At 38.1% G+C, this 14,916-nt stretch overlaps 1 protein-coding gene across 1 annotated transcript in view; it reads left to right on the forward strand.

The window, feature by feature from the left end:
* Window positions 1-14,916, forward strand: part of SDK1 (sidekick cell adhesion molecule 1) — a gene marked incomplete at its 5' end in the record, with an annotated part of 391,349 nt that overhangs the window by 155,245 nt on the left and 221,188 nt on the right. The window lies entirely within an intron of this gene.

A 14,916-nucleotide genomic window follows, 5' to 3' on the forward strand; every position in this document is an offset into this window, starting at 1 on the left:
CACCCACGGGATGCAGTCCTTGATGAACTGATCCGGCGTGGGCTTCCCACAGGCAGCAGCTCTTCCAGAACTGCTCCAGATATGGGTCCGTACCACGGGGTCCATCCCTCAGGAGAAAACTGCTCCAACCTGGCTCCCCTACGGGCAGCAGCTCCTGCCAGATCACCTGCTCCTGCGTGGGCTCCTCTCCATGGGCTACAGGTCCGGCCCGGAATCTGCTCCAGCAGGGGTCTTCCACAGGCGGCAGCCTCCATCGGTGCAGGGCCACCTGCTCCACCGTGGTCTCCTCCACGGGCTGCAGCGTGGAACCCTGCTCCACCGTGGTACTCCATGGGCTGCAGGGGGACATCCTGCTTCACCATGGTCCTCACCACAGGCCGCAGGGGACTTCTGCTCCGGCGCCTGGAGCACCTCTCCCCCTCCTTCTACACTGACCTTGGCGCAAGGCTGTTCCTCGCTCCTCTCACTCTCCCGGCTGCTGTGTGGCGCAGCGTTTTTTCCCTGTCTTAAATATGCTCTCACAGAGGCGAAAAACAACATCGCTTATTGGCTCGGATCTGGAAAACAATGGGGCCCTTCCCAAACATGGGGCAGCTTCTAGATCTTTCTCACAGAAACCACCCCTATGGCTCCCTGCTACCAAAACCTTGCCACGTAAACCCACTACATTCCACCCCTCGCCTCTGTTAAAAGCATATTTAAGACTACTCACAACATACTCTTACTTTACAATTATCACAACAACCTTCACAAACTTCACTTACATCAAAAAGAAAAAGAATTCACCACACCAAAATAAACATAACATCATCACAGCACCGACAAGGTGGACATTTTACACACACACACCACCCCTCGTCCCTTCACCACACTAACATATCACAGTTACTGCTTTCTTAAATTCTTCACAACTTGTACATTCCTAACAATCATCCTGCACATATTTTTGCCCGTTACTTCTACTAACTATCATCCTTATCTCAAATTCCTCGAGCCCCACGTTGGGCGCCAAAAAAGACTGTCGTGGTTCCGCTCGAGTGGGCAGCCGAGCTCCACCACAGCCGCTCTCTCACTCCCCCTCCTCAAAGAGGAATGGGGAGAAAATATGTGAAAAGGGCTCAAGGATTGAGATAAGGACGAGAAAATCACGCAATAATTATTGTAACGGGCAAAACAGACTCGGCATAAGGAGATAGTAAGATTTATTGCCTACAACTAACAAGCGAGAGAAGTGAGAAAACAAAGGAAAAAAAAAACAAAAGCACCTTCCCCCCATCCACCCTCTTCCACCTCCTCCCCCCGAGCGGCGCAGGGGAACGGGGAATGGGGGTTATGGTCAGTCTACAGCACTTCTTCTCTGCCGCTCCTTCTCGGTCACTCTCGTCCCCTGTGCTGTGGGGTCCCACCCACGGGATGCAGTCCTTGATGAACTGATCCGGCGTGGGCTTCCCACAGGCAGCAGCTCTTCCAGAACTGCTCCAGATATGGGTCCGTACCACGGGGTCCATCCCTCAGGAGAAAACTGCTCCAACCTGGCTCCCCTACGGGCAGCAGCTCCTGCCAGATCACCTGCTCCTGCGTGGGCTCCTCTCCATGGGCTACAGGTCCGGCCCGGAATCTGCTCCAGCAGGGGTCTTCCACAGGCGGCAGCCTCCATCGGTGCAGGGCCACCTGCTCCACCGTGGTCTCCTCCACGGGCTGCAGCGTGGAACCCTGCTCCACCGTGGTACTCCATGGGCTGCAGGGGGACATCCTGCTTCACCATGGTCCTCACCACAGGCCGCAGGGGACTTCTGCTCCGGCGCCTGGAGCACCTCTCCCCCTCCTTCTACACTGACCTTGGCGCAAGGCTGTTCCTCGCTCCTCTCACTCTCCCGGCTGCTGTGTGGCGCAGCGTTTTTTCCCTGTCTTAAATATGCTCTCACAGAGGCGAAAAACAACATCGCTTATTGGCTCGGATCTGGAAAACAATGGGGCCCTTCCCAAACATGGGGCAGCTTCTAGATCTTTCTCACAGAAACCACCCCTATGGCTCCCTGCTACCAAAACCTTGCCACGTAAACCCACTACAGATTCTTGACTACCTTTTCCTTGCCTACAATTTTATAAATAAAAAAAGGAAAATGATTTTTTAGAGGAATTCATTGTTCCCACTGAGTTGGAACTGGGTCAGTCTTCTGAGAGTATTAATCATAGAATAATAATCAAATGGCACACGACTGAATTTTGTTTATTCGGATGAGTGCACTGTTTTCTGTATTTAGTTAATATTGATGATAGTCTAACATGTTAATGGGAATCTTTGCTTTATTGAAATTCCTAAATTATTTTCACGTATAGAGGTCAGCAGCTGAGCCACAGATTTTTTTCTTCCTGTTTGTTTTCTTGCTAGACTTGGGATTGTTAGAACAGTTTTTAGTTTTGATCTTTCATGCTCAGCAGTGGATTCTCAAACTTTATGATACTACTCCATTTATAGTGGTATAAAACTTGAATATCTCTTCAGAATTGGGAGAAGCGCACTTTTGTCTCTTTTCTAACATTCTCTGGCATAATAGTACTTTTTCATTATTTATTTATAAAATCTTAAACAAATATGAAATCTAAAGGAGAAAACTGAACAAAATTTGTTGTTATTCATCTTTTGTAGGCCAAAGAATGAATACGAGTTGGTATTTAACAGACTAAACCCATAATTCTCAATTAATCTACATATATAGTTTAATGACATTACTTCAAGAGGGCTTGTAAGCGCTTGGCACCTGTAAGGCTTCTAATGACTATAGAAAGGATACTAACATTGATATACATTCAGAGATGGACATTGCTGACAAATTGCCACATCTCTCAGTGGCAGCGCTAGTGTTCTGTGCTTGAAGTTGTACAAACGAGGTAACCAGAACTTTCCACATGCAGAAAGTACTGCCACTGCGTAATAAGATCAGCTTTGCCACCTTAGTATTTCCTATACATTCACGATATAAAATATGCAAACTAGTTTTTCATCCATTTAATTTGAAAGCTTTGTGAATTCATGCTTCAGTAATCTGATTTTAGGCATACAGTCCAAATATTATTACCTGCAAACTGCTCATCCTTCTATTCCTCGGATGTTTTATTTTAAAGATTTGAGATTAGAGAGTTAGCTGGTGCTGTGGGGACGGAGAAAAAAAAATTATTTTTTTAAATTCAAACAGCTTTTCCTAGTGCAGCTGATGAAAGCTTTTTCAGAGTTGGTTCTTTCTGCCTTCCTGTTTGCCTCACCTAATTCCTAGTGAGAAAGGACTGGAAATGTCTGACCCAGGAGTTTGTTATCTATGCTTCTTCTAGTTCTCTTTTGCTTTCTTCTAGTTCTATTTTGCACAAAAATACTCAAGAAAAAAAGTTATCAGATCTCTACAGTTACCGTTGAATTTTAAAAGTTGTCTGTTCTTCAGGTGTTGCTTCCTGTTGGCTATATTATAAACTGTTGGAGAGGAAATATTTAAGAGTCTATCTTTTGTGTCTTCTGACCCAGTTTAAACTCTGATTTCTCTAAGTTCAAAGAATTTGTGCAGAAGAGCTAGAAGCAGCTTTGGCAGTACAGAGAATGGTGTCTCACAAAGATTTATTTTTTTTTAAAATTTCTAGAATCAAATGTGGAGCAGAGAGAACAGCACTTTCTCCTTGGTTGGCATACTCTGAAAGATAAGGTGTTGGGGATGGGCTGAGGAACTGCCATCCGAATTGTCACCTTTCGAGTTCAGATAATTCTGAGTATCTTGAGTTCCCATGAGACAGAACCTAGAGCTTAAACTTAAAGTTAAAGCTTTACTTGAAAAATGAATATGTAATTCCACACATGCTACAGTGGCTTGGGTTGTTTTATTTTGTTCTGTTGTTTGTTTGTTTAAGCAGTGCATTATGTCACATGGTTGTGCTCTGGAGTTCTTCAGTATTTCCCTTTGATTTGAATTAATAAATAAGCTTTCTCTGTGGTGATGGGTGGTTTGGAAGCAGCCATTTCCAACGTGAAAGCCGAGGAAATACACTGTGCTCTTGCTTCTGCCGCCCAAAGCCTGTAGTATATCATTATGTACAGAAAAGCCAATTCCCAACACCACCTCATTTTTGCTTTTTGACTCAGTGAATATATTTTTACTGGCCGATGGAAATAAAAGACTGTTCTCTTAGGCTTTGTTTTGTTTTGTTTTGATTTTCTTTCTCAGATCTGAAATCCCACTAGTTGGCAGATACAGCGAACTTACAAATTCAGGCAGAGTAATTGTGTTCTCCCCTTCTTGTAAGCATCTGTCCCAGCTGATGCTATATGCTAGATTCCTTCCATGCCCATTACTGGTCTTGCAAGGAAAGTAGTCTAGTTCCGTGAGTGTTTTTATTAAACTTTACTGTTGATTTAAATGTTTTGAACCAGTCTGAAATCTGTATTCTACACAGGAGTAGTTAATGGTGGCCGGTTGCTTCTTATATGTGGAGTAAAAGCAGAAAAGTATTTAATATGCTTTTTTCTGCTGATGAAACGTGCCTCAATATGTAAGCAGGAGCTCTTGAGGATGTACTGTCATATCAACAGATATTTATTTCAACCTTAAAAATCCTTTTCTTCCTATCCTTAAAGCCTTTCCGTGCTTACATTGTGGTCTTCAGTACATCCTGATGGGCTGTCTGTTAAAAACTGTCTTGTCTTTTACCTTTTCACTCACTTCTGAACACATTATACTACTTTTAGCAATAGTATGAATTTATTTAGAAGCGATCATTAAAGACTAAGTGAAACTAGGTAAATCTTTTTTTCTGCTTTCTTGGAAACTTGTCTGACTCTTCTAGTTTCGTTGACTATTAAGTCTGTCATCTCTTTTGTTGTCCGCATGCATTATTCACACAGCGCATAGATCTGTCTATACATTAATACTAATTAAATTCTAGAGAACTGATGGAACTCGGGATGTCTAGAAAGAAATGTTTTGCCTTGGTTAATATTCTTATCGTGACTTGGTAAGATCTCTGGAAATATGCTGATTACAGGTGAAAACAAGCTCTCAGAAGGAAAATGGTGGTTTGAAAGGAACAGACTATGATGTTGGAAGGCAAGTCAAGTCAATTTAAGTTACTATTTCTTAAGATTTGAAACTACTAAAGCATTCTCCAGAGACTGACTGGGCTTGTTTACAAATCTTCTTGAGTGCTAAGCTCAAAAAATATAAACTGATCTTAAAAATGGCTGAAATATATACTGGATCCCGTTTTTTATGTGACAATAGGAGTGGCTAGGGAACAGGACTCTGCATCACATATGACATTTGTGACTGGAAACATTTATTTCTTTTTTTGCTTGAATTTAGGAACAGAAACTGTATCTAGTAGTGGTAAAGCCATTGTGACATGCTATTTTGCAAATGTTAGATTTTTTAAAATGATGTTTTTTATGTATTACAGAAGAGGGAAATTTGGATCCATGGTAACGATCAGTAATGTAAGACCACCTTACATTACTGGCTATTTACATGTACCAAACACTGGTATTTTGGGTACTTACTGGTATTTATATTTTATTAAATCCACAACATTAAATGCATAAAATACAATTACATGTCCCAACATTTTTTTATATATCAGTATCACATTATATATAAGCTTATGGTTAGTCTTCTTTTCCAGTGACTGAAAATTTAAATTCCATCCAAAGGCCTTCCTTTGTTCTTTCACCTATTTTTCATTTTCTTCTCAATCTCCAACGTCCAGGCTGAAGGAACTGAAATAACCACATACCAAATTCCAAAGGACCATCCAAAGGTAGATGTATATAGTTGTCTGAAGCTATCTGGGAAATGCTGAGGATATGTTTTCCCATGTCTGAGATCTCTCCTACCTGCTGTTTTTCCAGAGACAGGCAATGCTTTATCTTGTGTCTTCATTGCTTAATATTTCTTCTGGATCTTGGACCCTCTGCTCGAGCTACCTATTTAAAAACAGAGCTTTTAGCAGACACACTGATGTATGTGAATGCATCTCATATCCCTACCGCAACATGAATTATATTTGTCTGGAATTAAAAACATTAAAGACTAATTTTGCTTTATGTCCTGCACATACATTCTTTATTGCAAATTGCTTCATACTGTAATCTGCAAAACACTATTCTGCATGATGCTGGCAGCAGCAAACTGATCCTACCATTGCATCATTGCCATGCATTTGGAATAACTGCAGCTTTTACCTTCAAATGCTCAGTCATTATTAAAGGGACCTGGGGGCATGATATAAAAATTGAAATTTGATTAATTAAGGCGTGAGAAGTGAGACAGTTCTTCCTGATCATATATGTCCTTTTCTGCACTTGATTCACATGCTGTCTTAAAGAAGAAATTTATCTACATTTTAAAGAGTGAATGTGAAAGCCAGGCAGAATTGGAAATGTGTAGTTTGACTTCCCTCTGGACAGTGGTTTCAGAAAAAAAGATGACTTCCATGTTAGAGTGAGACCAAGCTGACAGTCCATTGCTGTCTTAATCCCTCTTTAGCAGATACTTGTAATTTTGTTAACCATTTTTTCCCAGTTGTAAATACCAATATTGTCAAAGCAGCTGGAAGTGTGAAGAATAGCAGAGAAAAACAATATCTTCTGGAGTCTGAACACAAAAGCTGTTATTTTGGAACTCTAGAGAATACAGGCTAGTGTTGTATAACAGGATTACTCTGTATTAACTGAAGTGTAGACACTGTGGAAACTATACTCTACAGAGCAAATAAAACATCGTAAAAATAAACTGCTTTAAAATCCTTGCAAGACAGATAAAAAATAGTAATATAGAGAAATAATTTATTGGTCTACTACATCTTCCTTTATTTCTTCACTGATGCTTGCCTATCTATGTGCTTTGACAGCAGCTAAATGGAACAATTATATTTCTGGATTATATGATGTCGGTTCTAAGCAGAAGATACTAAGCACTTAGAGCAAGTATAGTCTTGTCTCACAAAACTTAGTGTCAAAGATGAAATAAGATTGGGGTTGATCATAGTAATTGTAGCATACATACATGTAATTTAAGTTCCATACTTTTGTGTTATCCTGTGAATATAATTAGTTCCTAGACAAACCTTTGCTTAATTGAAAATACCTATCAGTTTCCTTAAAATTTACAGCAAAAGTATTTTCTTCTTACATGAATAAGGATTGCACATGCAGGAGTACAGCTGCCTTGAAAATATATTTCCTAGGGCTGATACATCTTGTACCATTGACTCAGTTATTGGTGAGGCAATGAATGTACTGCTGTGCATGCATATTCTGTTCTTTATCTGTTTTGTTTTGCAATACAAACCTCAAGCATGCTGAGATTTTCTTACTGATGCTTAACTACTGTAGTGATGACTATGGTGGTGACTGTCACAGTCTGTCTTCTGGTAAAATTACACAACTGATAAGAAATCCCAGTGATATGAAGCTGTTTTCACAATGTCTATAATGAAAGCTATAAAAAGGACCAAACACAATCTTTAGAATTTTGTTCACTAACTCAGCCAAAAGAGAGTAACGTAGTAAAAGTGAAAAATAATGCACAATTGAAAAAAAAAAAAATCATTTGAATACATACATAGTAATGGGTTTCAAAGTTAGGTATTAATACGAGTATAAGAGAGAGAGCCAGTTTTTTTGTTTGTTTGTTTGTTTTTTAATATGAGATCACTGGGAGTGACAAAACGGTGGCTGAATGACTCTTGCGGTTTTCATCAGGTCATATTTTGCAGACAGTGATGTTCCACAGGTGTAAGTAAGCAGTGTTTAGGTATCAGAACATTTATTACTGGTGAGGATGAAGAAAAGAGAGAGAAAGAGCTCAGCTTCACTTTCAGCTTAGTTTTGAAGTTTGCTATTCACAATCAAAACTAAAACAAAAAACAAACAAACAAAAAACATTCCAAACAGAGCAAACGTTATCAGACAGCTATTTGGTTTGCAGGATAGACAGATACATTTGCTATATCTTGTAGCATCCTTTTCCTAGCTTAGAATAGCATTTTATTTTTAAAAATCATGTTTTTGTAATTATATAGTATAAACAGAACAAGGTTGAAGGGTCCATTGGGTTTCATTACTTCAACGTGCTGTAATGCTTGCGCATTACAGGCAAAATGATACCACTGAAAGCAATTCACGTGAGATGTTCACAGGCAGGAATGCAAAGTAGCTAAATGGCCTTAGATTAAGGTATCTGTTTGTTTTGTAGGCTTAACATCCTTGACACTGGGAAGAATTTGGCATCCCTTTTTAAGAGGTGCATTTAGTACATGGCACTTCAATAGAATACCCTAGAGTAAGATTAAATTAACAAAGACAACACTAAAATATTAACATTCTTTCTCTTTCCTTCCTTTTCTGTCTTCATGCGCAAAGTTATTCTGTGTATTGACTTTTATAAAATAAATGCATAATACATCTTGCAATGCAGTTTGACATCCATCAGTGAAATAGATTTTGATTAGAAAAAGTACAGATGTTAAGACTTCCAGGTTGTTCATCTTAGGCTGGAGAAGTGAATTACATTAGGTCTGCAGTTGTTTGCAACGAACCTGTAATAAATCCCTGTTCTGGTGTGGGTGAGTACTGTAGACAAATCTGTCCTCTGTGTACAGTTTTCAGGATTAGAAATTATTGTAAAGGGCAAAAAATAGGGATAACATGAACAACTTTTTGTAGGTTGCATACCTACAGTGTAGCTGGGGATTTTGATAATATCAAAACAGTATATAATATATATACTTTTTTAATTCAAGATAATTGCTAGAAGATGTAATTTTTATTTATATTCTGGAAGAACATTACATATTACTCGCTCTAGGTAGAATCTTTCAAAGGGGGAAACTGTGGTCACTTGCTAGTAGTGTTTCTCTGTTATTATGAAATACTGTTATGTACATGAGAAAAATCAAGACCATGTGTTGGAATTCACTAAGTCTTCTATGTCCATGAACTCAATAATAGCTTTTAGTCTATGCCAGAAAGTGAACAGTGTAACACTTGTGGGAGATAATGTGTAAAAATAAATAAAAGCATGTTGTTTCTTTTCCATATAAAACTTCTTACTGTAGTATTTATCGAAATGAACCACTTTTCAGTGTTGTTCAAGCTGTTTTCCCTACCATGTTATCAAATGGGGTGATGACTTTTTATCACACATCATCAAAATGCCACATTCTAGTGACATAACTCATCAGTGAGAGCTGTTTCTGCAGATTCAGTACAAAAAGAGCTTTTTAAGTAGACAGACATGGTGTCAAAAGCCATCTCACATTTGTTTGCTATGTAGAGAAAAAAAAAAATTTTCTTTAAACATCTGGATTTTTTTCCCTCTTTTTTGGTGGTTTTTCTTTTTTTCTTTTCTTTTTTCTTTCCTTTTTTTTTTTTTTTTTTTTTTTAACTTCAGTAATTGTGGATATTTTTTCCTCCTTGAAATTGGAACTTACAATGATTTTCAGAGCTTCTGATACTCTTCCTTAAAACATCTCAGCCTTCCACTCTTACTGGATTGCTTATTTAAACACCACCTTTGTATTTTAAAGAACGTAGATTCCTAGACAATGTTTTAGTTCCTGAAATGGAATTTTATTCATATTTTGCCCTACAGCTTATTGAAGATTATGATATGAAATAATAAGAGGTGATTTTAACAGAAAACAGAGAACGTTAGATCATTTAGATCATCATATTTGAGGTTCCCTTGCATCTAGTCATAAATGGCAGTGCCAGAAAGGTTAGAGCAACTGCATTCTTGTCTTAAGTATTCTGGGTCTATAGAGTGTGGGTAGGTGTATAAGAATAAAAACCAGAGTTGTGTTTATTTAATTAAAAGTAAAAATTAGAAGGATATCATTTTGGGTCTTTAAGACATGCTTGAAATATCTGAAGTTCATGGAGCTTATTTGTTTGTTCATTGTGGTGCACAGAAATGTAACTTGAATCAGGAGATATACTGATAGCACAAAGTGTGAATCCATTGAGTGTTCCTTCCTTAGAGGGGTTTTTGATTTTAGCAGAGTAAGGCTGTAGAGCATTGTCTCTTGTTTCTTATATATGTTACAATCATATCAGATTTGGTTAATATTCCGACTGTGCAAAGTATTAAATGTTCTTGACTTCCTTTAAAGTCAGGAATTGTAGCATCTCTCTCTTAATTATCTGACATTTTCAGAATTCTTGTCTTTAAAAGAATGGTAATTTATAGTCAGTTTAGATAAAATGATGTTTACTCAGTCTCCTTTGCTCTATCTTCTTCACTGCTGATTGTCTCTAACAAGTCATGTTCTCTGCCTGCACCTTGTTCTTAGGAGACTTAATTTACATAATAGCAACTGCCTGCTGTCTACAGTGTGTGTACTGCATAAATTCAGATGTTGTATGAATGGATTTGGTAAGTATAGGATAGTGACTGAAGGGTAATTATCATTCTGAAATGTCCTAGGAAGCCAAAGGATGATCTAGGAACCCTGGCAGCGATTTAAGTGAGTTCATGTGCTGTGCCTCAGGCAAGCGCTGATTAATGAAATGGCACAGTACCTAAGCAGCTACACAATCTGCTGAGAGGGGCTGTTTATAGACAGATACATTGCGCATTTGGACATTAATTGTCTGCAGTATCTGCACCAGAAAGTTCTTTATACTTCTCTGTTTCTAAGGAATACATATACACCCAAGAAAAGCCAAAAAATGTGCTTTTCTTGCCATATAGTGATGCCTTCCAGTGTTGTGGCCCTGCCCTCTTCTGTTGTTCTAGGATGCTGTGATCCTGACCCACTAACTTTTGGAGTCAAGCAGGAATGTCTGCTTTTCAGACATTTTCAAAGGACAGATGGGCTTTTTGGGGCCTCCTGGCAGGATCGCTGAGGCCCAGTTACTTTCAAAACAACAATAGAAAAAAAAATGTTACAGGAACAGCACAAGCTCGACTTCTGGCAGCTCCTTGCTTGTGTCTCTTAAAAGCAAAAGCCAAAAAGGCCCAGCGACTGAGGGAACTGTGGTACAGGATTTATTCTGGCTAACTAGAAGTTGTTCCTAAATTTGTAGCAGTCTGAGCTTTTCCAGAGGCATGGTGAGCTGATTCAGCACTGAGCTTAATCCTGCATTTAAACTGAAGAGAGTGTTTACTTCTAGTTACTGGTGGGGTGATGAGAATCTGTACACTCCATACTTTTTGAAGTATCTAATTAAAAAGGGGAAAAGGCAGATAGCTTGATTTTGTTACAGTAATAACATTCTGACTTGTCTGTAAGACCAGCAATGTGTTTGCCTTTCATCTGCATGCTCTGATCGATATCTGTAAGCCGAAGCAGTTACTCGAGTCTCTCTGCAGAAATCCCCTCTCATGCCTGGTATTTCTGCTTCCAGTCTCGAAATTGAATTCCTCTCAGCACTTTAATGACTATCACAGTGGCTGCATGTGGATGTGGGTGGTCTCTTGCCTTTTTCCTTGGAGATTTGGGACTTTTCTTTTGCAGGAAGACTTCCACAGCATTTTCAACCTGTCGTGTTTGCATTTTAGAATTGTATTGAAACCCCTCATTAATTCTCCAATTTTTATCTATAGCCACAACCTTCATTTTTGGTATTGGAAAGTAAGTTCTGTAAGTTTCCTATTTTGAAAGAAGAGATTTTTGGAATGTGTGGATGTGTTTCTAGGCTGGTGAAGAAACACACAGATGTTCGCATGTAGCTGCAGGCCTGTTGAAGGCCCTCGTGAACGTGTGATGTTCGGCACTCCTGCAATCCACAACATCTGCAGCAATCATTCCAACGGGTGAAAACAAAACAAAACCTCAGAACTTCTGAAGAAGTTGAAAGGTCTTTGAAGCAGAGAAAGAAAAAAATGAAAAATAAAAGGTGTAGTAAAGGGATTAGGACTAGTCATAAAAAAATGAATGTTTATAAAGAGAACAGAAAAAGCTCTGCTCATATGCCTGCCACGCTTCAGATCTGTTTAGGCAATTCTGTTGAATCTTCTGAATTTTGCTTGTGAATCTAGGGGTCAGATGAAGTTGGGTGGGTATCAATTACGAGAACCAAAATTTGGCTTTAATCATAGAAGATACAATTGCTATTTGCCCTACTTGACAAGAAATGTACTGCAACTTGCCATTTTTATTTGTGCTTTTGTCGAGGGATTAGATTAATTAATGCAATCATATATAGAGTGCATATATACACGTATTGCTCTTGGCTTGTATGCATAATAGAAGAAGGCAAAAAAAGTCCAAAACATTAATCATATGCTTGCTCACTCTGATTTTGAGAATAATTATGTCTTTATTAGATGCTAAATTCAGATTTAGAATTCAGAAACAAAACAATTACTCTTCCATATTAGGGGGGAAAAAGACTCTCCTCTATTATGGAAGAACTTTTTATATCATTCACAAGCTTTCCCTCAAATAGGTTAATTCCATGGAAAATTTTGAGGATGAGTTCCTTTGTGCATTGGTGATACAGCGGTTCCAGGAGGTATGCAAGAATACTTCAACCTTGAGTTTTCAAGATTAAAACAGTATCTTTAATTGGGAGTAATAATTCTTTTGAGGAAAAAAATTGGAAAGGAGTGTGTTTTTTTCTGTGTGGGGCTTTACTTTCATCAAGTAGAATAACTTCTGCAGTATTACACAGTCAGCTTTGGGCAGAGCAGCTAATTTACCTTGAGATTTTTAATAATTCTACCATACTGTTGTATTTATTAAAGATAATAAGTATTGCAAAATGCTACTGAGCTGCAGCGTCATATCTCAATTTAAACCTCTCTAATGCAACTTTTCTTCTTGTTTTATGTGACTGAAAAATAGTATCTTCCCATTTGCCACTATTAACATTGTGTTTTCTTAATTCCAAGTTAAATCAGCCTGTGCTTTTTATAGTTATAATGCTTTGTTTGCATGTTGGTGCTAAAAATAAATTTAAAAGAGGAACAACATTCAAAAAAAAAAAAAAAAAAAAAAAAGCATTGACTGTATTAAGCTAAGTAATTTTGAAGAATAAATGTATAAGAAATCTACTTATTCAAGCCCTTCCAGAAAATGAACTATTTAAATATATTTCCTAGGGTAAGAATCTTTGAGTACTATCTTTTCAGCAGCTCAATTGCAAGCACCAGAAAGTGAATTGGAATGCTTCCACTTATGAAAACTAAGAACAGTCTTATCACACGAGATGCTTTCTATGGAATGCAAATGTTTACCATACATCATTTGAATTTTTCTCATCTGTGAAATATTCCACTGAAAATAAATAATAAAAAAAAAAAACAAACACTCATCCAAATCCTTCACTTTGAGAACACCGAGAAGGACGAAACAAGCAGTCTGGATTCTGGCCATACACCACTGCTGTTCACTATAAGTAGTAGTACAAATAGTGCAGAAAACAAAAAGTTATCATGCAACCAGTTGTAATATCAGCAGTATCTAAACCATGCAAAGTTTTACAAGTTATACAACTACTAGTTATCTGGTGTATACATTCATATTATTGCCCTTCATTGCGTGGATTTAGAATTGCTTAATTGACTCATCGACTCCATAAAGCAAGCAGCTAATGAAGATTTTCTTATCTCGCGGAGCCAGTGCTTTTGAAAAAGAAGGATCCCAATTTGGTCTGTCCTGATGCTTTGATGTTCTGAGTGGCTATGATATGCTGCATAGTGACAAACGGGATATCTTAGGTGACTATAGATTTTTTGCATTAGACTTGGAGGCATAAAAGAGGCTGGAATGAAGCAACAAGTTGGAGCTCTTAGTTGCATAAACTAGGAGAAGAAGAGAAATATGGTCTGGTGGAAAAAAAATGTTTTTATTTAATCAAATGGATTTCATATCAGTAATACTGCATAATCTAAGAACTAGTTTTCCCTTTGTATATCTACTTCCTGGAAAACCCTGATAACAGAGATATTTTTAGAGCACGTATTCTTGAATTACAGCTTTAAAATAACATCTATGCAGTTCTGCCAGGTATAAGAAAATGTTTTACAGAAACAGTGACGGTATTTAATTGAAAATGCAATATTCTACAGTTATGTAGTTTGGGAAGGATAATGGTATCATTATTTTTTCAAAGACATGATTAGAAAAATCACCTATCCGTTCTATTTCCTTTTCATTTACAGATGTATTTACAAGGATTGCATATATGTGCTCTTAAATGCACAAATAAGTTAAGACAATGCTTGTGCTTCTCAAGGTGATGCATAGGTTTGTTAAACTGTTATGTCTAGCATGCACACTGCACCTGGTAATACATATTTTATGAACAATAGACACATTGCCAAATACTATTAAAAAAATTCCACAATTATTTGGAAGCACCCTTAAATATCAAGCAGTAGAAGGCAATGCATCAAGATGACCTCAAATACTACAAATGTGGCTGCTAAAAAGTCTTACATCATTCATTGTGTTGCCAAAACCTACCCACCAAACCAAATGCCACTTCTGTGACCTTGTAGCTCCGCTACATGGGATATAGAGAGATTTCCCAATGAGGGTGCGCTGGAATGCTGTGTTCACTACCAGAGTTCCCATTCTTGGTCCTAGTGCACCTGTAACCTTATTGAACATCATTTGAAGAAATTTTACAAACAACAAGGCTTGAGTAAATGGTCTTTTTCTATGTGTTAAGTTACTTTAATTAGTTATATAATTTACTGGCTAGCTCTTTTGTGTGGTATTTGTATTACTACTTAGGAGCTAACTTATCCAGGTGTTCTGGGGGGGCTGAGTTGCTCCTATGCTCTTCACTGATGTTTTTATGCATACAGCTACATCAGCAAACATTCTTTGTTGTGTTCTCCTTCGCTGTACTGTAACCACAGAAAGCAATCACAAATTCACATCTCTTCCTCCTTCCTTACATTTTCTAGAGCAGATAAAGACAGA

The sequence above is a fragment of the Netta rufina genome, assembly GCF_964035555.1.
Source record: "Netta rufina genome assembly, chromosome: 15".
NCBI classification, from domain to species: Eukaryota; Metazoa; Chordata; class Aves; order Anseriformes; family Anatidae; genus Netta; species Netta rufina.